Here is a 21,909-nt window from a genome sequence, read left to right as displayed (position 1 = left end):
GGCATGGCTGTGTAGCTTCTAATCATTCAAATATTGTCAAAACGACCCTCAATATGTCCAAAATAAGAATGCTAACTTGCATTTTTTTCCAAGTATAGAAGCGAACAGTATGCTTGGCAATTAACAGTTCTGTTTTTATCAGGTTCTAAAGACACAGGTAAATAAATCAATTCTGGACTCTGTATACAGGAACAGTTATTTGCCAAAATGACTCCACGGGTTATAGCATGGTTTATGCAATACTCCAAAGGGCCACAGACAGGAGTAAATTAATAGGTTGGGGAGAGCTAGCCTCCAGTTTCAGACAGGCCCTAATGGTAGCTCACTCCACAATTCCTCGAGGAGGACAGCTCCAACCTCCCAACCAGGTCACATTCCCCAGTACATCCTCCAGTGCATAAAATGGCTTTCCTTCACAGAACTTGCAATAAGTTATCTGTGGCTGTCTGATAAATGCCATCCCTCCTACCAGATGGGGTGCTTCATGGGGGCAGGGCCAGGACTGACTTTGCTCTCCGCTAGCACCATGATCACCTAGCACTGCGCCTGCCACGTTAAGAGATACTCAGTATACGTTTGTTTAGTGAATGAATGAGGCACTTGCCTCTAAAGGATGGCATTTCTGGACACTCGGCCCATTTTATGGCATCCATGAGCTCCTGTCGCTCAGGAGAATACAGGAAAATAAAACCTGCCGATAATCTGTTGGTACTAGGAGACGAAGCAAACTTCCTGAGCTGCACCTTCACTTTGTTTCTCTACTTAAAAGAACGGGAGTAAACACGCTGGGCTCTCCCAGCTTTAAACTCCAAAGTGAAAGTCCAAGCTAAGCCTTCTATGGAGTAGACTTGTGAAGAGTCCGGAGGAAACTCCTGAAGCAATCGCAGGGGAGAGACAAAAGGATGGCGCAAGACTAACCTTGACAACAGACTTGGAAACTCAAAAAGTTTTCCTCTGCGACTAACCTGGAGTTTGTCCACATGCCAGCTGCAGGCTCAGAAACAAATGGAGATAATCACGGGAAGTATGGGAGGACTGGAAAGGGGAGGATTTAAACGCTTGGGAAAGGAGAAGATAAAAGCTGACACAAGCAGGAGAGGGAACCGGCAACCACGCAGCCGCCTGCAGGGGCATCAGCGCCGTGTCCTACTGCCACCAGGAGAGGAACGAAGAGGTCAGGGAAGCAAATGACACATCTCAGAACCAAAGGCCAATTTATTATCAGGCTGAGGAACAAAAGAGAAGTTAACCAGGGGAATATGCTGGAGAAGTGGTGATTATGAGGTCACTGGGGAAGACTGAAAGACATTTTGGCTGTAATTCCAATGACCAGAATGAACAAGCACGTGAAATGCTTTCAGATTGGGGAGATTTATTATTTTGGAAAAAAATAGCTCAAGGAAAAACAAAGGCAACATTCCTGCCTGATTTTTGAAGTAATGCCATTAGTAGGACAAGGTTCAATTTCCATATTCTTTAGAAAAGAAAGGGTCCTTGAAAAGGACATCCCGGTGGTTTTAAGGAGACCTTTAGGGAAGCTGAGTAGCATACTGATGGTAAGAGTAAGTTTCAGTTTTAGGGAAACTGACATTTGAAATTAACGAAAAGAAAAAAAAGGGGGAAAAAAGTAAAAACCTGGAATTGACAAAGAAAGAACCACTTTTCTATTAAATATCATCCCAGACCAAAAAAGATGAGTAACATTCTGGGCAATCTGAGTTTACAAAATGTTTAATTCACAGCAGGTTTCAGTTTGGACTTGAGCAATTTGTAAATATTTACATAAAATTTAAAAATGGAATAGGCATGGGTTATACCCTGTCATCAACAATACAGGAGTGATTTTCTGTCACTCCCAAGGCCTTCGTGCTGCTTTCCCTAACTCGGCTTCAGCTCTGCCAGAAGCTTCTTATTTTCTTTTCCAGAGTAATGCCAGTTTTTGCAAGCAGCCCTGACTTCTGAACTGATAGTGCCTCTGATAGGGTCATATGTCACTGGAGCCTCTTCAACATCCCGAAAAGGAAAGGAGGAGACAGGGAAGCAGATGCAGCGTTTGCTGTCTGAATCGCAGGTTTTGACAGATACGTTGCATATTGCATCGTTCCCTGTTCCTTGTACGTGAGGGTAAGAACTGGGTTCTCTGTATGCTATGACCCCTACCCCACGCCCAGTCATTGACTCAGGGCTGGATTGTGTATATAGGACAGGGAAATAACCTTTAGACGGTCAGGACAACACACACTGCATTCTGATGAAATTCTTTCCAACGAGAACCCTCCTCTTCTGTAGAATGGGCACAATGACTGCTTCATAGGGTTGCCTTGAAGAGTTATCAAGATTATGTGCAGGGAAAGCAGTTAGCACTGTTTCTGGCACGTGGTGAACATTCAAGAAATCACAGCTATTGTTTTAGTGGGTGTTCGCAAATGTCAAATTCTCATGGAGGAGTCCTTAGGCGTTAAACAGGCATGTTACACCATGTGGTCAATAACAACTACACAGAGGGCAGGAGACCCGAAAGCAATGGATTATTTACCTGCAGAGGATTATACGGTGCCCTCGATATTAATTATTTGGACTTTCACGTTGTATCCTCGGTTAAAAAGAAAGCTATCGATCCCTGAGTGGGACTCGGTGTTGATTTCATTTGATTTACAGTTCTGTTTTTCTTGCATTTTTCAATTTTCCTGACCGCTGTTAACCATTCACTTGGTGGAGATTCACAAACTGTCTTCCTACGTGCCAGGCCTTTAGAAAATTGCCAAATACAGAAATATTAAACAATAAGATGTTTTAGCTCACTCAGCAGTGGGAGCCAGGGAGCCTGCAGGCCAGCTCTGGAGCTTTCAGGGTTCCCACCCAGTGTTTAGAAAATGTTTGAGTGAATATTTAAAAATTAGGGGATTCCACATTAAACACCCTGATATCCAGCTTCCCTCGGAAAAATCAGAAGATGTGGCAACACAAAGCCAGTATTCCCACCCATTCCTGCCTGGCAACAGTCGACGACAAGGAACTGAGACACAGTAGTGGTTGCCTGCCACTCCACGTCGTGCCCCCTCCTCACGGAGACCAACGAGAAATGAAAATGAAGGGCCCCATGTTCAAGGATTATTAAGGCTCTCAAGAAGACAACAGCAGAAGATTAACCACGTGTGAGGTCCTTCTGAGAGGGGGAAGGGGCCCTGTGCAACAGTGCAGGTCACATGCCCACGAAACTGGCCCTGCTGCTCAGCCAGACAGGGAGGGTATTTATTTAACTGAGTATAAGCCAACATTTACAAGAAGCCAGACAACGTACCCCCTGAAATCTGAGGTATACAAAAAGTAGAGCAGTGGAGCCCAGCCCTGCTGAGCTAGACAGCCACTAGGATCTCTCTCCTCCCTTGTTAAGGCTGGATCCATACCAGAGACACTAGGCATGAGTTAATCCAAGTAAAATTAAACCGCTCCCAACAATACAGATTGGCCTGAGCCCTTTTGTTGGCATCACAGGAGCCTCGATCACAAATTCTGAGAAACAGCTCACAAGCGCTAATGAGTAAGTCCCCATTGGCTGTGCAGACAGTGGGCTCAGAAGTGAAGTGCTGGCCTAGGAGAGATGTGAACGTGAACCTGACCATCTGGCTCTCTGCGACTCACTTTGATCACAAAATGAATTGCAACAAATTGAAGAGCACATGGCTAGAGTTAATTGTCTCATCTGTAATCTGAACCTACTTTTAGGCAGTTACTATTACCCTCCATCAGGTGGAAACGTTTCTGACTACCACTGCAAAGTGCATTTTCCTGATGAACTGTAATGGATCATTAAATTCCATAGCAGAACAATACTTTGCATTTATGCAGTGCCTTTCATCCAGGGATGTCAGAGTAGTTTGCAAATAATTAAGCCCCTCACACTGCAGCCAGAGGTGAGTGACTGGAAGGGACCTGCCTGAGGGCACTGAGTCAAAGGCATAACTCAAAAGAATGGCTCTCTTCCAGGCACTGATAATACTGAAAAGTGACTTGCGGGGTGCGGGTGTCCCTGACTCCCTCCCTCCCTTTCTGCTTACCTCTTCTCCTCTATGGAAGATCCTCACATGCAACATACAAAGAACTGACAGGTAGCTAACAGGCATGCATATAATTTAGCTATGAGCTCAGACACACACATATATGAGGAGAATGTTCTTCCACGTAATCCTGGCATATACAACACGAACTGACATTTCAATCCACCTGCAGAACTGACAGACACCAGAAGAATGAACACATTTATGATTACCAAGTGGCAAACGTAATGTCTTCCAAAATGCAAAATGAAAATATTATTCAGCACAAATAAAGTATGTTCTAACAAAAGTACTTTATTCCATGGTTGTGTTTTCCATTTCTGGGACCCCCATTTGAAAGATATTCAAGTTTCAGGAACAGCAAATAGGATGGAAGTGGACAATCAATGCATGTTTTAAGGCAGAACACTAGGAGGGAGAAACATTTCAGCCACTCAAAGTTTTGGGGTGAAATGATAAACTCCTGAAAACCTGAATTTATAATGGAAATGCTGACAGACCTTTCACGGGAGCAGTTTGAGTGCAACACTTATTTAGCAATCTCTCTTACAGACTAAAGACTAATTCTAACAAGATGTCATTTTGACTCACGTTTACTATTACCTGGAAGAAGGAAAAACGCCGTTTACTCGCGAGCTGCGAGCTGCCGGAGCACCAGGGTGGAGGCAATCTCACATTTTAAACAAGACGCCGCCGCCTTACCAAAAGAGCCTCTCCACCGAGGGAGGGGCAGCCCTTCCCGCTCAGCTTCTTTCATGTCAGCCGGAGCCTTCGCAGCTCGACATGACTTTCCTACATGTTACATTTAAATGATCTGAGAAAACCGTTATCAGAGTTAACAACTCTAATTTTACTCTAAACAGACAAAAGCAAAATATCTCATTAGGCATCATCTCCGCCAAGGTTCGCACTAGGCAGGAAAAGATTTTTATCTAAAGTAATTACCCTTTTTAGTTAAACACACTCAACAGATGAAATTTACACAGGGAGTCAGAGACTGCAGCACTAGACAGTGAAGGTGAAAACCGAGGAACGCCGCGTCCCGTCGCCCGCCCGACAGCCGGGAGTGTGCCGCTCAGTCGGGGGTGAGGCGCCCTCGTCCCTCTTGTTTCCCAGGGCCCAAGGGTTGCAGCGACGACGGTGACCGGACAGGCAAATTGCGAGACGCTCCTTCTCGGGCCACAGACAAAACCATCGGACAGCGGTTGTGCAGGAACTTCCCCCAAGTTATCAAACTCCCCTACACGCGAGAGGATGCTGGGGATACCCTGCGCGCCCATGACCCCCGAAGCCAGGGGTGCGCGACCCCTTTCACACGCGTACACCCGGCCCTGCAGGCTTCCTCTCACGGTCCGAGTTCCTGCAAGAGGGGCCAAACCGAGGTCGCTGAGATGCTCTCTCGAGTCCCCTCTCGCAGCTGGGGTAGCCCAGGAGCGCCGCCCGCCTCCCTCTCCATCGGCGCTCGGCTCCTGAGCACCCACCCAGTGAGAGGAGGAAAAGTGCGAGACCCCACAGGGCACCTCGGCGTGGGGTAGGTGGAGAGGTGTCCCCTGGATAAACTCCTCTCCTAGAAGGAGCTTCTGGGACTTGCAGACTGAAGCGTGGGCAGGGAGAGGAGGGTGTGTGTTACACTTTGATTTCATGCAGAATCTTGCAGGAGGAAGGTGCAAGATTTCCCTCTCTGAAGGCACAAGCCCCTCGGCCTGAGCTCCCTGGGACGCATTTCAATAACCCGGTCATTGGTAGTAGTGATTCCACCCAGCGCGCAGCCCAAGGTCTGCGCTGCGAGCCAGCAGCCTGCCTCTTCCCGGGACCCTAAACTTGGGCTTTGATGCCCCGCCAGTCGCTGTGGTCCCAGCTACCCGGCGGCGACTGACAGCCGAGCGCAAAGCTTCGCGGAGCAGCCCCGGGCGCGGACGCCGCGGGCAGAGAGGAGGCCGCCCGGCCTGGCACCGCGGTCGCGCGCTGGGGGCCGGGGCGCCCGGGCCTCGCGGGGCCGGGAGCGAGCCGTGGGTCTGACAGCTGCTTCAGCTCGCGCGGACGCGCGCCTCCCTCCAGCCCGCCCTCCCCACGCCTGACTTATTACCCTCTGCTCCTCCTCCCCCTGCTGTTCCAAAACACCCGTCGACGCGAGCAAAATACAATGCCGCCTCGCCCGCCGTAAACAGCCAGGCGAGAGAGCGCACAGTCTTCGCAGCGCGTCCGCCGTCTCGGCTTCCACCCCCTTACCGTTCCTAGAAAATGCCATAAAAGCGGGCAGGGCGCTCGGCGGGCGGCTGCGTGCCCGGCGGCCGCGGCTCCCTTCCCGCGTCGCTTCCCCACGCTTCCCCTCCTGCCCCGCGCGCCCGCTCCCCCCTCCAACTTGCCCCGCCGCCGCCCCGCCCGCCGCCGGGGCCCGGGACCCGCGGCCGGGGACTCACCTCGCCAGAGAACTTTGCGTCCTTTTCCGCCTCCTCTTCCCCGCGTCCTCCCGGTCCGCAGCCTGGGAGGGGGGGTCACCGAAAGCTCGCGGAGAGGACGCGCATCACATGGCAGCACGTTCCCAGTCCCCCGAGTGTGCCGGGAAGGGGGAGGGGAAGGGTCGAGGGGAGGCCGGGGAGAAAGCGAGAGCCCGGCGGCAGCGGGAGTGGGCAGGCGGGGTGGCTAGGGCGGCGGCGGGCGCTCGCGTTAGCGCTGCTGCGACCGCAGCCCGGGCGTGCACGGTCGCTGCTGCCGCTGCTGCTGCTGCTGCTGCTGAGGCGGCGGCTGCTCGGCGCTGTTTGCTCCGGGCCGCTCGGCTCCCGCTCTCCCCGGAACGCCCACACTCTCAATCGCTACATTGTTGACATTCGGCGCTGACGTCACCCGCTCCCCATTCACAATAACTTTACGGGAGCCGGGCAGCGCACCTCCCCGGCCGCTGGGGCGCCGTACGCCCGGCGACTAGCGTAAACCGCTCCGCGAATGGCGCTCCGGCGGCTGGGGCGGGGGACAGGGGGCGGGCGCGCGCTCGGCCCGCTCGCGGGAGGGGGCGCGCCTCACGCTGCCGCCGCCGCACTCCCCGCTTTGTGCGGCCGCGCGGCCTGGAGAGCCCCTTGCTCAGGGCCCGCCGGCCGCCTGGCTCGGTCCGGCCTTGCCTGCGACTCGCAGGACCCTTGAAAGGTCAGGGCTGGGGGCTAGTGGGGTGGGAGGAGAGGTGAGGGCTGGTGTGGCACCTGGGGAGGGGCGGCAGAGCCCAGGGCACTAGACCCAGGAACGGGAGCCAGACCTCGAGACCTGGGATTCCGGGGTTGTCTAGCGTTTCCCAGGAGGGGCAGGAAAAGATGCTCCACGGGCCCCTCGAAGCTGACCGGTCCCCCTCTTGGGAGGGGGTGGGGCGAGGAAGAGCAGCTTCTGACCTAACACTGATATTGACGTTTGAATCCTTTCCAGGAGGGCCTCGGCCTGTCCCACCGAGGGAGCCTCTAAGTCCCCACGACAGGGTTTTAGAAGGGGCGCGAGCAATCGCGAAGCTCACTAAAAAGCCTACCTCCCAGCTGCAAATCCTCAGCTCCTGACGGGTTCCAACCTCCCGCCTGCCGCCCACTCCGGAGGTCGCCAGGGTGTTGCTGCTGCACTTTAAGGCCATTGTGTGGCTGCCCTGTCGGAAGAAATCTTGATGGTAGTAAGGGTTTTACAGAAAGTAATTAGGACTTCGACAGAACGAACATTTGCAATAAAAGAAGGTTGTGTTAGCGTAGTGCTGGTGCCTGCCACTTTACGCCTGTCGAGGCCACGTTCCCTGAACACCTATAACTTGGGCCCCTTGTGTACAGGCAGTACCGTATTCTTACATGTGGTGCTGATCTTTAATGAATATTATAAAACTTCGGCTCGCTCAACTGAGAGAAGGATCATAAATTCCCCTCCCCCCCATAAGATGGGCACTGGCCTATGCTGAGGAAGCAGTGAAGCGCTGCCCTGGGAGTCTCGTGATATCAGCCAAAGTGTTGCTCTGAACCACCTTCGTTTCGGGGCAGAGTTTTAAAAGGCCCCACTTTGAACGTCTGCGTGGAAAGCTAAGCAATGGCGGAAAGGAAGCGGAAGAGGCCAAGGTAATTTTTCTAACAGCATTGCAGAGATTCAGTGGGTAGGTCGAGACCCACACTGGGAGTTTTCCTTTGCTAGCATCTCCAGTTTTCAGATGAACAGAGGTCTCTGAGGTAGGAGGGGTCCTCAGTCTCCTGACTGTGGGTCTGGTGCCCCCTTTGACAAATCGCCCTGCTTGTGAGGTCCCTGCCTGGCCTCAGGGCAAGGGCAGAGGATCCTGATGACCCCCGATCTGCCTTGACGTGACCATTTCTTATAGTCTTATGAACAGTGATGTTTCTGCATTCCTCATTCTTGTAAGCATGTGTCAGTGCGTTAACTTTTGCATTTTTGTAGGGCCAAGAAATGTTTTTCTCACAAGATCCAGGCTTGAGAAGATCCCTATGAGGGTCCAGTAAATTCATTTCTCTTCAAACTGGCCGTGGCCGCCCAGCTGTGAATGGAGTTGGGTGCATCAGCGTGGGGTGTGGAGAGGGGATGGAAGCGGGTACCACAAGCCCATTCTGCCACCTTGCTTCTGGTCCCAGATGGATACAACAAAGGGTATTAGGTCATTTCAGTTAGTCTATTTGCCAAAGACTCAGACTGGAGCTTTCTTAGTTTGAAATTCTCAAGTATGGAATGGGACAGCAATTAGAGGTGAAAAAAACAAATGCAACTATGATAGGTTGTATTATTTAGTCATTCAAGGAGGTTGAACCAGGCCAGGCTGATCTCTAAGGTCATGTCCAGTAGTGCAATCATGTGCCTCTGTGGCTGTCAATAAGAAAAAATCTCTGCCTTTGAGGAGCTGGAAGTCTGGTAGGGAGTTAGTTATTGCATTTTCAAAGTTAGAAGTGGGTAATTTGAATTACAGCCTCTAGAGCATATTCAGAATTACATGAAATTTGGATGGGAAATCAAGAACTGGACACTCTTCTACCAGAACTGCTGCAGAGGTTAGGCTGTGGATGGCCTTAGCACTCTCGTCGTGAACATTTGCCAGCCATTCCCTGGGTTTGCAGTGCTTCTCTGGGCACTTCAGGCTTTTACAATGTGAAACAGATGCAGGTCCTTCCCTCTGTATATTCATGGCGGTAACTTGTGTAGAGGTCAATTTATTTCCCGTGCTTGCAACATTCAACATTTCCTGATAGACTTTTTTTTTCCTACATAATGAGATGTGTGTGCTGATCCAGAATATGGGCTTCATCCGTGATGCATTTCTAAGGCAGGATATGATTTCCAGGGACAATAATTTGTACCATAACATTGAAGTCAGTAAACTTCATCCCTATAAATCTCCTTGATTTTATCAAATAAAATAGGAAAGATTAAAATATGCCGGAAACAAAAAGATGAGCAAAGGAAGACAAAAGAAAGAAGTGAGCAGTTCCTGAGTCTTTGATGTTTTTGCTCTCCAGCACCCTCTTATAGGATTTGAGGATGTTGAGAAGATATAATGGGTTTTCTTAGGCAGAATTTGAAATGTGGTACCTTCAACGAGGTAGCAGGACAAAGCATAAACGAGACACAGCAGGACAGAGTTAACATCAGATGAGAGAGAATGGAGTGAGATGTTTAGAGGGAGGGTACCAAAGTCAGGAGGAGCCAGTGCACTGAAGGAAGTTCTGTTAAGAAGAAACTGAGTTCTACTCATTGGGCAAATTCCTCAGAATTATGACTGAGGATTATGATTTCAAAACCAGATGTTTTCAAGGGTATCTAAACCATAATACCCCAGCTCAGTACTGCACAGGTGACACCTGGGGAAACTGGTGAAATCTGGATAGCTTTGAGTGGTGTTTTGTTCAAAAATTATTGAGCCACCTATATGTGGCAGGCACTGTTCTACAAGCTGGCATGCAGAATTCTCATTCTAGTAATGAGATGGGATGGGGGAGGGAGACAGAAAATGAACTGACTATATATATATGTATATATATGTATATATATGTCAAGTTGTATGTTGTAATATCTGGAGGTGAAGAGTGTGCTATGAAATCAAATAAAATAGGAGCTCAGGAGTGCCAGGGGTGGGGCCACTCTTAGATAGGGTGATTGGGTCAGAGAAGTTGTCCCTGATGAGGGGGCATTTGAGCAGAGATACGAATGAAGTGAGGGGATGAGCTCTGCAGCTATCCTAGGGAAAAGCTTTTCAGATACGGAGAAGATCAGGTGCAAAGGTAGAGTGGACTGAGGTAGAGTGGACTTGGCATGCTCCAGGGACACCAAAGGGGCCACAGTGCCTGATGCAGAAGAGCAAGAAGGAGCGTAGCAGGGGATGATGCCAGAGGGCTAGCCAGTAGGTTCTAGTTCAGGGGAAATTTACAGGGGTTTCTGCAGAGAGAGAACATGACCTGGCCTCAACTCCTAAAAGATCATTTCGTTTGCTAAGTCGAGGGGAGGACAAGAGAGGGAGCACAGAGACCACTTAGGAGGCTATTGAGATAGACCAAGAGGGAGGGGATGGTAATTTGGACTGTAATGATAGCTATAAATGGAATCTAGATATATATTCAAAGTAAACTAGACAGGATTTATTGACAATTAGACTGTGGGATGTGAGAGAAAGCGGAGTCAAAGGAAACCCTAGACTGGCCTAAATAGCTGATTAACAGAGATTCCATTTCATGAGATGGGGAAGGCTACAGGAGGAGCAGGTATGGGGGGAAGTTGAAGTGTTTGCATCTGGATAAAGTAAACTTCAGATGCCTGTCGACATCTAAGTGAAAACGTCGAGCAGACAATTAAACGTGGGAATTGAGACTTCAAGAGAGAGGTGCAGACTAGAGATGGATATCTGTGTGTCATCAACATAGAGAACCTGTTAACATGGGTGAAGAAAAGAAGAGGTCTGAGGGCGAGACCTGGGGCATGCCAACATTTATAGGTCAGAAGATGAAGAAAATGAAGATCTGGCCAAAGTAGCCGAGAAACAGCACCAGTGAGAGAGAAGGGGAGAGGGGAGTGTAGCATCCTAGAAGCCAAGTAACGTAGGATGTTTCGAAAAGCAGGGGGTAATCCGCTGTGTCAGTGCTGCTGGTGGGTGTTGCTGATGAGAACATACCATTGATTTTTAATGATCTGAGGGCATTGGTGTCTTTGATGGAGGGGAGTGGTAGGGACTCACCCTGGCTGGAGTGGATTTGAGAGAGACTGGGAGGAGAGGAAGTAGAGGCAATGGATACGGACCACTCTCTAGAGGAGCTTTGCTGTGAAAGACAAAATGGGGACATGGTTAGAGGGCGATGAGAGAAATTAGAGCTTGTTGGTGGGAATAATCCAGTCAAGAGGGGAAACTGTTGAAGCCAAGAGAGAGGGGTTAACTTTTGGAGTGAAGTACTTGAGTCAGGTGGGGCCAGTTCATCCCCACAAGAGGAGGGAAGGCAGCTCAGGTGGGGATGCTCGGGGATGCTTGTATGGGGTGGTAGGAGATGCTGAGAGTCCTTGTCTGAATGATTCTGTTTTCTTAGGGGACTCAGAAGCGAGGAGATCAGCTGATGGTGGAGGAGGGATGGGTGCTGGAGTTGGAGGAGAGAGAAAAAGTGGACCAGTGCAGGGCGAGGTAGCAGGACTGCTGGGCAGCACAGACGAAGGTTGAGGGTTGCTGCTAGAGTCTTTGTGGACATGCCACTGCCAGGAAGAGTTATTTCTCATTGTATAAAATCTCATACAAGTTTTGAAAACTAATCAGTGTATTCCAGACTACAGAGCACTGTAATTTTCCAGAGTAACTAGGATCATGCAGAAATTTTACTTCTAGCTATTGCTAAATTTGGCTGGCAGCCTTTTTTTTTGGCTGCCTTGGGTCTTCGTTGCTGCGTAGTCTTTCTCTAGTTGCAGAGAGCAGGGGCTGCTCTTCGTTGCGGTGCGCGGGCTTCTCATTGTGGTGGCTTCTCTTGTTGTGGAGCACGGGCTCTAGGCACGTGGGCTTCAGTAGTTCCAGCACGTGGGCTCAGTAGTTGTGGCTCGCGGGCTCTAGAGCGCAGGCTCTGTAGTTGTGGTGCACGGGCTTAGTTGCTCCGCGGCATGTGGGATCTTCCTGGACCAGGGCTCGAACCAGTGTCCCCTGCATTGGCAGGCGGATTCTTAACCACTGCACCACCAGGAAAGCTCCCTTTTTGCTTTTTAATGACACATCCTTCTTATTTATCCCATCTTTATCTCCCCCAAAATCACCTCAGTTCCTAAGAAGGACTTTGGAAATAGTCCTTAAGAAGAAAAAATGTTCTTACATCATTATCTATGGTAACACAGCCCAAGATCTTCTACTGCAATGAAGAATTGATGCCACATGAAATTTAAGTGAAATAGACTAATTCTTCTTCATGCACAATTGAATATCTCTTGTGCCGATGAGAGAAAAATTAGAAAACACTGGATCTTATCCTTAAGGAACTTAAATTTAGGTGGGGAGTCAAAGCTAACATAAGTTAAACAATTAACAAATGCAGTGATCTTATATTTAATTACTTTTATTAATTATTTCATATATTGCTCATAATTAATATTTAAAATTATTCACATAGAAATTGTATTTATTGGAATCTATACTATTGAAAATATTGACTATTCAGAAAGATTTTTTTGGTATAAAAGCAAAAAGAAAATAGAAAAATCTAAATGCCTTACAGCAGAGAATTAGCTGAATAAGTGGTGGCTCATATATAAAATTGAATATCATGGATTCATCAAAAATGATGTTGAAGAAGTACGTATACTGGTATTTCAATGCTTTATTAGTACATTTTTTTTAATTGCAAAGCAGTATTATCCCCAAAGTGGAAAAATTGTCTAAACATCCATAGAAAAAAGTGTGGAAGGATATACAGACAGTGCTAAAGTAGTTCCCTCAAGACGAAGAGCTTGAGTGGTTTTTCTTTTTGCTTAACTGGTTTTTAATTTTTTCTCTAATATAAATGTATTACTTCTGTAATAAAGAAAGCCAATAAAAGTTATAAAATTCAAGATGTGTGTAATTAAACTCTAATAAGAACTTAAGTGTTGTAGGTGTTAAGAGGAAAAAAATTTATGAGGGCTGAAACAGCGAGGAAGGTTTTCACCTAGAAGGTGGAATTTTGAGTTGAGCGTCAAGGCTGGGAAGGATTCAGAGAGGAGGGAAAGTGGCTGGACATTCAACACAAAAGGATCCCCAGAGGCTGGACTTTGGTCTGACCAAAGCTTCCATGTATTGGAGTGTTAGGAAGGACTGAGACGTTATGTCAAGAAAGGAGATCAGAAAGTTATGGGAGGGCTTCCCTGGTGGCGCAGTGGTTGAGAGTCCGCCTGCCGATGCAGGGGACACGGCTTCGTGCCCCCGTCTGGGAAGATCCCACATGCCGCGGAGCGGCTGGGCCCGTGAGCCATGGCCGCTGAGCCTGCGCGTCCGGAACCTGTGCTCCGCAACGGGAGGGGCCACAACAGTGAGAGGTCCGCGTACCGCAAAAAAAAAAAAAAAAAAAAAAGAAAGAAAGTTATGGGAGAAACTGCCTGCTGTGACAGCCAGCAAGGAGCCCTCAGGTACTGCAGCGAGGAAGGGCCATTGTTGTGGTGACAAGTTTTTCAAGACACAGGTTTTTCCTTCCTTTCCCCTCTCATTGGCCAAAACCTTGTATCTGTTAGCAAGCCATCACTTACCTGCCTGCCTTCACTTCTTGCAGACATTTCTTGATTCCTTGATTCTGAAGGACAAGGAGATTTTGTCAGACACAGAGGTTGGAAGGTCATTCCTGGTAGGAAAATTGGAGTAATGAAAGTCCAGGAATTGTAGAATGTGAGAAGTATTGATAATAGTCAGTAGCAGAGTATGAGACTAGAGAGGTAGACGTGGACCAGAAGCATGAAGATTTGATTTTATCCATAGGGCATAATGCCTCTTCAACTTTTCCAGGGAAATGCTTGTAATGACAGAGGAAATAGGATGCTAATACCTAGGGATCCCGGAACATGGCCCCAAATGGCCTTCTCCAAGCGCAAAGTGTCTTTGACGTCTCCTGTTATACGTTAAAAATTAAACTGAACTTCTGTTGTTCCCTATGGTGAATATGAGTTGATTTTATTATAAACTCTTTTTAAAGTAATTTGTGACCATCAGGATTAAAAATTCCTCTCCCAGGGACTTCCCTGGTGGCGCAGTGGTTAAGAATCCGCCTGCCAATGCAGGAGACACGGGTTTGAGCCCTGGTCTGGGAAGATCCCACATGCCACGGAGCAACTAAGCCCGTGAGCCACAACTACTGAAGCCCGTGCTCCTCAGGAAGAGAAGTCACCACAATGAGAAGCCCACCCACCGCAATGAAGAGTTGCCCCCGCTCACGGCAACTAGAGAAAGCCTGTGCACAGCAACAAAGACCCAATGCAGCCAAGAATAAATAAAATAAATAAATTTTTAAAATGCTTCTCCAACACTCAAAATCTTTGATTAAAATTACACAAGAGGGAAGAGATATGGGGACATATGTATATGTATAACTGATTCACTTTGTTATAAAGCAGAAACTAACACACCATTGTAAAGCAATTATACTCCAATAAAGATGTTTAAAAAAAAATTAATGCACTGCAGGAAAATCCTCTGAGTTTATCTTGTGCCTTCCGAGTTACTGGAAAGTCTGGCTGGATGGCTTTCAATGACCAGTTTCCAGCTGTCAAAGAGGCATAATCAGTTTGGGTTTTAGAAAGAACACAGCACTGGCAGCATGAAGGGGCCTGAGGAGGTGGAGACAATAGCAGAAATCCAGGGACAAGATGATGGGAGCCCAAACCAAGGCAGCGAGTGGGGCTGAGTCCAGGAGGAGGGAGTGGATTGAAAGATATTCAAGACGTAGGGGTCATTTGCATGAGGGACTTGAGGCAGAGAGAGGAATGACCAGAGGGAAGAACCAATCCTGGGATGTAGGGGGAGGGAAAAATCACTCTGGAAAGTGGTGGAGTGAAAAGGAAGGAGGGCCAGGGCTGGAACTCTGAGAACAGCTGTGTTGAGGATGGGTGTGGGCAGGACAGGAATGGAGCGATTAGGAGGGGAGATGGTCCAGAGACTGCCACATCAAGGAAAGCAAGGAGGACTCTTCAAGAAGGGGTCTGAGAACAGCATCCCATGACAAGGAAAGGTCCAGGGAGACAGCAGGGAGGTTCTAGACCCACTTCAGGGGAAAGGGAGAATGAATGGGAAAAGTGGATCCCTGGAGAGACAGGGAGGTAGGAACCTGCGTGAAGAAAGAGGCTGGGCGGTCCAGTCTCTGGACCAGCTCCCCTCCTGATTGCTCCATTCCTGTCCTGCCCACACCCATCCCCAACACAGCTGTTCTCAGAGGCTGGAAAGGATGGAGCAGATAAAGGCAGAAGCACTGGATATGAAGGAGGAAACACGGCGAGAATCCAGAACTCCAGGCAGGCAGGAGTGGCTGTGGGCGGACAGGAGAAAGGCAGACACTTGTGCTCATTTTGAGCATTAAACATAATTTGGGGACAGAAGGAGGGTTATCAGATATCTACTCTGAAAAGTGGAACCTGAAACCTAACTGGATTGTCACCAAAGAAAGGACAATGGTAAGATTTTGAAGCTTCAGGATGAGAGCTGGGGACAAGAAGTAAGAAAACTGAGGTTGAGAGCTGGATTTTTTTTTCACCTGGGAAACAGGGAAGGAGGTGATGAGTTCAACACTCAAATAAGCAAAATATAGTAATAATAATCAGAGTAATAATACTATTGCTTTCCTTTCCCCTTTCTAAAAAACGTAATTCTAACAATGTTCTCTTTTCCCCCCTCAGAGCTTGTTGTGATGCCTAGCTTTTTCTTAAATAGATAAATGAGTAAATAAAATTTAAATATCCATCTCTTCATTTTGCCCACCTCAAAAAGATGTTTGTGGTCAATAAACATTATTTTCACCAATCATTACATCTTTGCTTAAGAACCTTGAAAAAGTCTGGCTGTAGACAGAAGTAATCTGACTATTTTTGGATGACTATGAAAAGAAAGCCTTGATGATTTTATTCTAATACAAATGTACTCGAACTTGAAATTGTTTTCCTCAATCCAGCTTCTGAGTTTTTGAGGGGCACAGAGCTGAGTTTGCTAATTCTATAGCAGTTTCCCCCAAAAATATATGACTATACTTATAGTTTCTGATCTGTTTTTAAAAACAAACCTGTTTATGTGATATAGCTACACAAGGGCATCCAACCTGAACGCTGGTGACAGCGGAGAGCTGGTCAGCACAGCTGTCCTGCGTCCACGTGGATGCGTCAGGCACGGTGCCTGTGTCCGTGACTGAGCTCTGGGCCTCGTCTGTCTCTCCATTTTCCAGAGATGCTTCCTACAAGCAGTCTCCTTCAGCACCGCACACCCAGGCTCACCTCACTGCACTTCAGAGGGTAGGTGTGTGTGGAAACCCGGTGACTCGTGCCCAGACTTAAATGGGGTGTTGCGTGATTTTGCAGATGGATGAAAACACTGAGGCCCTGTGTTTGTTCCAGTTTCACTTCAGCACCCTCTGGATTTACGGCTTTGCCCAGGTCTGTCATCGCCAGCCAAAACCTGTTGGTGAGTTTCCTCCGTCCTTCATTTTCTGAGGCTGGAAAGGGCGGTGTGAAGGTTGGTCTAGGAGTGTCTCGGGATCCTGCTGGGCCGTGATCCAGAGAAGGGGACCCAGATTCCCAGATCTGATGACCAATTCGTGCGATCCAAAGCAGATACTGAATCAGAATGTTTGCTTATTAGTGTATTATAATCTCTAGTGGTTTATTTTCAGGATAGCCTAGTTCACTCTGGAGAGAGCAGAAACGAAACACTAAAAATTCTTTTCTCTCAAACTTTCCTGTTTCAAATTCAGTGATAGACAGCATGTTTCTCTTCCTTTTTGACCTCAACCTCACCTGTGGGTTCCTTTCAATCATAGAGAATGTCTTTGAAAAATAGCTTATTTGGAAATAGTTTCAAACTTTTGGGAAGCGTGTAAGATTAATACACAGAACTCCCATATCACCTCCCCCAAGATATCCCGGTTGTTCATATTTTGACACACTTGTGTGTTCTCGCTCTCTTTCTCCCCCACCCCTTCTATCTATAGATATCCACATACACACCCATTATTATTATTCTTTTTCTGAATATTTGAAAGCAAGTTTCAGCATGATGCCCATCAACCCCTAAATACACCAGAGGGTATTTTCAGAAGGTAACAACTCTGTCCTACACACAATGCAACATCCAAGTCAGGAAGTCAGCATTGCTGCCAGCCAATCCAGAGATCCTATTCAAATTTCACCGGCTGTCCCAACAACGTCTTTTCCCTTTCTGGTCCAAGATCCAATTCAGGATCCCTGGTTGCATTTAGTTGCCGCATTTCTTTGTTCTCCTTCCATCTGGACCAGCTCCCTGGTGATGTCTCCTCAGCCCCTGCCCCACCACTGCCTCCAGGGAAAGGGCCAGGAAGGGGGAAAGGAAGCGTGACAATACTCCTTTTGACTGTTATTTGATTCAAAGTGTTGGTACTAAATTTATTGAGCTGTTCATTTAAGATTTGTGCAATCTTTGTAAGTTATGACTCAGTTTTTTTTTTAAAAAGGGAGAAATAACCAGGTGAAAACAAATGTTTGTACTTCATGGATAATTAATAAAGCATCCCAAGTGAATGAAGATCCCTCACCTCACAAGGACTTTGCATATGCTGTTCTCTTTGCCTCTTTTCTTCCCCAGCAAACTCCTATTCATCCCGCTCTGCACTTGGTGAAACTTTTCCCGACCCCCCCAGGTCAGAGCTGCTTTATGTGTACCTTGGACCCAATCCTTTGCAGCATTCATTACATTTATATTCCACTCCTCTTTTTAAATGTCTTTTTTAAATTGTGGTAAAATGCACATAACATTTACCATCTTAAATATTTTTAAGTGTAGTGTTTAGTAATGTTGGGTACATTCCCATTGTTGTGCAACCATCACCGTCATCCAGCTCCAGAACTCTTTGCATCTTGCAAAATGGAAACTCTGTATCCAGAATCAACTCCCTTTTCTTGCCTCCTCTCAGCCCTTTGCACCCTCTCTTCTCCCTTTTTTCTCTATGAATTTGACTACTCTAGGTACCAGTTTATCCACATCCTTGCCAACACTTGTTGTTTTTGTTTTTGTGTTTTGATAGCTGCCATCCTGATGAGTGTGAGGTGGTATCTCACTGCGGTTTTGATTTGCATTTCCCTTATGATTAGTGACCTTGAGCACTTTTTCATGTGCTTGTTGGCCATTTGTATATCTTTTTTGGGGAAATGTCTTTTCAAGTTCTCTGCCAATATTTTGATCAGGTTATTTGTTTCCTTGTTGTTGAGTTGTAGGAGTTCTTTATATGTTCAGGGTATTTATTCTTTATCAGATATATAAATTGCAAATATTTTCTCCCATTCTCTAGGTTGCTTTTTCACTCTGTTGATTGTGTCCTTTGATGAACATAAGTTTTTAATTCATGTAGTTCAATTTATCTATTTTCAATTATGTTGCCTGTGCTTCTGGTGTCATATCCAAGAAATTATTGCCAAATCCAATGTCAAGGAGTTTTCCCCTATGTTTTCTTCTAAGAGTTTTTAGAGTTTTAGCTCTTATGTTTAGGTATTTGATCCATTTTGGATTAATTTTTGTATATTGTGTAAGGTAAGGATTCAACTTCATTCTTTTGCATATAGATATCCAGTTTTCCTAATGCTATCTGTTAAAAAGGCTATCTTTTCCCCATTGAATGATGTTGGTACCCTTGTCAAAAATCATTTGCCCATGTATGCAAGGGTTTATTTCTGAATACTCTATTTTATTCGATTGGTCTCTGTGTCTGTCTTTATGACAGTACAGCGTTGCTTTGATTACTGTAGCTTTGTATTGGGTTGGCCAAAAAGTTTGTTCGGGCTTTTCTGTAACATCTTTGGAAACTTTTTGGCCAACTCAGTAGTAAGTTTTGAAATCAGGAAATGTGACACCTCCAACTTTATTCTTCTTTTTCAAGATTCCTTTGTCTCTTCAGGGTCTTTTGAGATTTCATATGAATTTTAGAATGGATTTTTCTATTTTTTGCAAAAAACGCCATTGAGATTTTAATAGGGATTGCATTAAATCTGTAGATCACTTTAGGTAGTATTGACATCTTAACAGTATTAAGTCTTCCAATCCATGAACATGGGATGCTTTTCCATTCATTTATGTCTTTTAAAATTTCTTTCAGCCACATTTTGCAGTTTTCAAGGGTACAAGTCTTTGCATTTTTGGTTAAGTTATTCCTAAGTACTTTATTCTTTTGATGCTATTGTAAATGGAATTGTTTTCTTAACTTAGTTTTTGGATTGTTTATTTGTTTCCTCTTTTCAGAGTGGAATGATTTGTTCAATTTTAATCTCTTTCTTTAGGCTGTAAACTTCAGGAGTGTAGAAACAGTGTCTGGCTTCACTCACAGCTCCACCCCTAGTTCTTTGTATAGTGATAGTCACTGAATTCATGATCAATAAATACTGGTTAAATTTTTCTAACACTGTCAGGCTGGCTTAGTAGACTCACTGTCTATTATTGTGTGTGAATAAAGATTATGCTGATGCTGAACCATTTATCTTGACTATCTTTTCAGTCCTCCACCCTTAAAAAATAAATAAAACCAATATTTATTCAGTGCTTACAATATGCTAAGCATCTTTGTATTTTTTTAATTTGATAAATTCTTTTATTATTATTTTTTTAATTGGAGTATAGTTGCTTTACAATATTGTGTTAGTTTTTGCTGTACAGAAAAGTGAATCAGCTATACGTATACATATATCCCCTCTTTTTTGGATTTCCTTCTCATTTAGGTCACCATAGAGCACTGAATAGAGTTCCCTGTGCTATAGAGTAGGTTCTCATTAGTTATCTATTTTATACATAGTATCAATAGTGTATATATGTCAATCCCAATCTCCCAATTCATTCCACCCTCCCCTTTTCCCCCTTGGTATCCATATGTTTGTTCTCTACATCTGTGTCTCTATTTCTGCTTTGTAAATAAGATTATCCATACCAGTTTTTTCAGACTTCATATATATGCATTAATATACAATATTTGCTTTTCGCTTTCTGACTTACCTCACTCTGTACAACAGTCTCTAGGTCCATCTGCGTCTCTACAAATGATCCAATTTCGTTCCTTTTTATGGCTGAGTAATATTCAATTGTATATATGTACCACATCTTCTTTATCCGTTCCTCTCTTGATGGGCATTTAGGTTGCTTCCATGTCCTGGCTATTGTAAATAGAGCTGCAGTGAACATTTTGGTACATGACTCTTTTTGAATTATGGTTTTCTCAGGTATATGCCCAGTAGTGGGATTGCTGGGTCATATGGTAATTCTATTTTTAGTTTTTTAGGGAACCTCCGTACTGTTCTCCATAGTGGCTGGATCAATTTACATTCCCACCAGCAGTGAAAGAGGGTTCCCTTTTCTCCACACCCTCTCCAGCATTTATTGTTTGTAGATTTTTTGGTGATGGCCATTCTTACCGGTGTGAGGTGATACCTTGTTGTAGTTTTGATTTGCATTTCTCTAATAGTGATGTTGAGCATCTTTTCATGTGTTTGTTGGCCATCTGTGTGTCTTCTTTGGAGAAATGTCTAGGTCTTCTGCCCATTTTTTGGATTGGGTTTTTTGTTTTTTTGATACTGAGCTGCTTGTATATTTTGGAGATTAATCCTTTGTCAGTTGCTAAGCATCTTTGTACGTTTTACTTCATTTCTCACAACAACCCAGTGAGGTGGGCATAGAGTCAGAATATACCTTGTTGAAAGCTAGTGTTCTGGAGCCAGACTTCCCGAATTTGAACCTGGTTCTTGCACTCGCAAACTATGTGCTCTTGTACAAGTTACTTCATCTCTTTGTGCCTCAGATTCCAATAATATGGGATTCCTAAATTGCACACCCCTTGATTTGTCCTGAGGATTAATTAAGATATTGTATGTCAATTTCTCAGCACATAGTAAGTGCTTCGTAAATCTTAGCAATTATTATCTCAACTTGGTAAATATGGGAGCTGAGGTTTAAAGAGGAAAAGCTGCCCGTGATCACTCCCAGGCAGCCTAGAATCCCTAAGTACCTAAGCCCTACACTAAAGTGCCCCCCCAGTGTACACCATTCTCCCCTATATTTGAGGCCAGACAATAAGGAAACTTACAAGCCCCTCAAGGATAAAATGTATGAAGGGTCTGTGAGAAATGGAACGTCCCAGGAGGCCCTTTCATTTTTCAGAAATTCACTAGGAACTCCTGGGGAGACTCAGGGTGTCCTGAGGAGAAATCTGACTCTACAGACTAGAAGCCTTCACTCAGTAGATCAAGCTCGCTGTCTGTAGATCTCCAGTGCAGACCAGCCAGACAGCCAACATGGCTCAGGTGGACCCATCGCCAAGTGGGGAGGGCATTAGGGGAGCGTGAAGGGCACTTCCAGCATTATCTCAGGCCAGAAGCGGAGGCTAGAGTCTGGCTCCCCCTCCCTCTGTGCTCAGACTTTGCTTTCAGCGCAGGCACACCACCCTCGTCTTTACCCTGTTTCCAGTGATTCCAGGGCTCTGGAGAAATATCTTCCCCTTTAGAAAAGACCAGGACACTCGTCGCAGACCTCCAAGTTCAGGGGAAGCAATGACCATTGCAATAGTCACATTTGCAGTGGGTTCACTAATATCAATGGCTAACATTTCTTGAGCACCCATTGTTCTTAGTGCTTTACCTGCAATAGCTTATTTTATCCTTGGGTGACCGACACATCCTAGTTTTCCCAGGACTTACCCAGTTTTTGCAACGA

The 21,909-nt window shown here is 46.0% G+C and overlaps 1 protein-coding gene across 1 annotated transcript in view; it reads right to left on the bottom strand.

The window, feature by feature from the left end:
- BACH2 (BTB domain and CNC homolog 2) overlaps window positions 1-6,890 on the bottom strand; it is a 361,816-nt gene extending 354,926 nt beyond the window's left edge. The window contains exon 1 of the mRNA XM_004264812.3: window positions 6,479-6,890. The gene's annotated coding sequence lies outside the window, so the exon portion shown is untranslated. The remainder of the gene's footprint in view (window positions 1-6,478) is intronic.
- Between the last annotated feature and the right edge of the window lie 15,019 nt (window positions 6,891-21,909).

Source organism: Orcinus orca, chromosome 12 (assembly GCF_937001465.1).
Source record: "Orcinus orca chromosome 12, mOrcOrc1.1, whole genome shotgun sequence".
Lineage (NCBI taxonomy): Eukaryota > Metazoa > Chordata > Mammalia > Artiodactyla > Delphinidae > Orcinus > Orcinus orca.
This window is presented reverse-complemented; position numbering and strand designations above follow the sequence as displayed.